The sequence below is a fragment of the Miscanthus floridulus genome, chromosome 5 (genome assembly GCF_019320115.1).
Source record: "Miscanthus floridulus cultivar M001 chromosome 5, ASM1932011v1, whole genome shotgun sequence".
Classification (NCBI taxonomy): domain Eukaryota; kingdom Viridiplantae; phylum Streptophyta; class Magnoliopsida; order Poales; family Poaceae; genus Miscanthus; species Miscanthus floridulus.
The window spans coordinates 118,583,426-118,586,186 of record NC_089584.1 but is presented as its reverse complement, the minus strand read 5'-3'; the positions used below and the strand labels follow the sequence as shown (position 1 = coordinate 118,586,186).

Genomic DNA, 2,761 nt, shown 5'->3' with positions numbered 1-2,761 from the left:
ATCTGATTCATTAGGTGTTGCAAGGGTCTGTTTGGTTCACGGCGTGGCCTGAGGGTGCTCGCTCAGGCAGCTCGATCCGTCCGCCAGGCGCTCAAAATGGATGGCCTTGGGAGCTGCCTGGCCAGTCAACGTTGGCTAGTGTCAGAACCAAACATGCCCTAGAACATGCCCTAAGTGCGTGCGTGCTGCTGTGTTCTCGGGCATATATGCTCCGATCCTAATGATAAGTACTCCTACACGTGAATAACTATTTAACTAGAAACAAGCGCGGCGTTACCGCGCGCCTGGCTATGTTAGGCCAGTCCGCGTTGCGCGATTATGTCAGAGTATCAGTGCAGAGTAGCTGCTTCCAATAGATAGAAAGGATTACATACACATTGATGTATCTATTTAATGGTGCAAGACTAATATTTTTTTGACACATATCTCCATTTTTATAAGCGGGAAGTTGGGGAACACAATTTAGTTATCATCGTCGTTGCAATATTTGTGGGAGAACATTGATGAAATTTTATAGGCAACGAAATACAAGTTTCTGATGGAACATCAGCTTGTCATTGGTAGATCGATCACAATGATATATTATAGAAATCATGGAGCTGAATGTGAGCTGCGTGACCATGCTGCCCCCTCAGCTGGATCATTGGCCACTGCCTTTGATGACTCCACCACTGCCCCTGAATGGAGTTGTGGCATGGAGTACAGAACCGATAAATAGACCAATCATCACTACCTGCTAGAAGCAATTAGGCCATGGAAATTTCATCAAACAGAAGCAGAAATGTCAGATGCCTAAATTAGGATATGGGGGATGAAATCCATGTGGCAAAAACTAAAATAGAATCAGTAAACTGAAATCCATGGAACATTTGAATCTTTAACACAATCCAGGCCACGGCAATGAATTTGTCAGCAACAAAGCTATTGGATAGTATATTGCAAAGTTTTATGTTGTGAGTTCTATCATCAAAATTATCTGATATATGCATAGGTGTTGATAAAATGTGCAAGTTTGAGCATTGAAAAACCAGACTATCAATCATTTCAGATACTGAGTTCCAGACGATAGGAAAAATGTTTTTTTTAAGGTAGGTATAGCTGGCTGCTTTCTATTTTTCCCTTTATTATTAGGACCTCAAATATAGGGGTTTTTTTCGAACTAAAGCTGCTTTCTTAGCTTTTATCATAGTGTAATAAAAAAACACATCAGATATGCTATGTAATTGTTGGTTTCAGACATCCTCGTCTTCTAGTTATCTTCACCCGTGGCCGTGGAAGCAATGTAATATAAGGCCAAACTTGTAAGATGGTGATTGCAAGTAAAGGGAGATGAAGCATCTTCTGAGGTTGCCCCAAACAAAGCTAGTCCTAATCCTATAATATATACTACCTATCATCAAAATATATTACTACCCCCAGCTTAACTAAAAGCTATATTATTTTTCAAAGCTGTTTTTGCCTAAGTCCTAAAATCATGCTGCTGTATGCAATTGACAACGGCAGATAACCTCTCATCAATACTCTGAACCACCACTTGATCAGGCAAGCAGTTCCTCGGATGTTGAAGCTCTGCAAGAGTCTGAAAGCACACGGAGGACACAGGTCATCACTATTTAAAAGCATGCCATTAAATACAATCTCAAGTGATCAACACAAATGATTTTAGAAGTGGATTACACAGTATATGTACCTCCTAGTTCACATGGTGCTGCCCAGGCACATCGTTTTTTTTCATTCTGCAAAATTCAACCAGCAAAGTTTTCTAGTCAAGAAAAAGGCACGAGAGGTGTTTCAACGTAGAAATGGACTGAAACTTTAGTACGTTTTATTAGATAAAGAAGTCGTTCATATGCAAAGTATAACTGTCTGCTAAAGAGAGCTAAACCTTGTAGCCATTTGATCGAGCATATGGTGGGTGTCGACCATGGCACTGTCCCTAGCAGCTGCTGGGGCATTAGGTGGCGTGCTCTACGGCGTGGGAGGGAGCACAGAGGCATGGGGAAGTTGCATAGTGCCGGCGCTACTTGCCTTCTTCCTCATGGCATGGGAGCCATGCTCAGCTTCTTCTCCACAACAGCGACATTGTGGTGTGTAAGGTGTATATTTGGAGGAGGCGATGCCGAAAGTCAGTGCTACTTTGAAGTAGCGTGGGCATCCACGGTTGCAACAGTTGCCTCCTCCACGTGCAGTACACGGCCACGACAAGCTAGGCATCGTTGAGCGAGGAAGACGCTGGGATGTGGAGGCTCTGGAGCGCCGGCCGGAAATGTGTGTGGAGCAGGCGCCCAAGCACCGCGGCGTGCTGTGCTACCCGCTGACTAGAGCACGGCGAGAATCTTGCATGCCTCCGAGGAGCCCCGCTGCTGCCTGGGCGCCTCCTCGCGTGGCCGTCCTGGTGCTGCCCACAGCATCCCCGTGCGGGACAGGCGCCTATGGCTCGGCCGTCCAGGTTGCAGGGTCGAGGCCGCTCCGCGAATCGACAATCTCCCGCATCGCTCCTCCGTGTTGCCATAGGACGCTACGCCGGCGAGGTCTACCTCTCGGCCGGACGGATCTGGCTCGCCGGGCTGCGGGGGAGGGACCGGAGTAGGGAGGGGGCGGCAGCGCAGAGAAGACTGGGGAGGAGGAGCGGCGGTCAGCGCAATCTGAGGTGTTTTTTTAAAAATAAGCGCGGGTTGATTTTTGAAAAACAGAAAGGTTTTTTTTTTTTTTGGCAAAATGATCGCCGCTCGTCTGGGACGTCCACGCGCCCGATCGAACG

General features: G+C 46.8%; 1 long non-coding RNA gene across 1 annotated transcript; it reads right to left on the bottom strand.

Moving 5' to 3' along the window:
* Nucleotides 1–1,076: 1,076 nt before the first annotated feature.
* Nucleotides 1,077–2,013, bottom strand: LOC136453255 (uncharacterized). Its single transcript, XR_010758988.1, has 3 exons — nucleotides 1,886–2,013; nucleotides 1,691–1,736; nucleotides 1,077–1,579 (listed from the first exon to the last, which is right to left on the bottom strand). It is a non-coding gene; the product is annotated as an uncharacterized lncRNA (long non-coding RNA).
* Nucleotides 2,014–2,761: the final 748 nt, after the last annotated feature.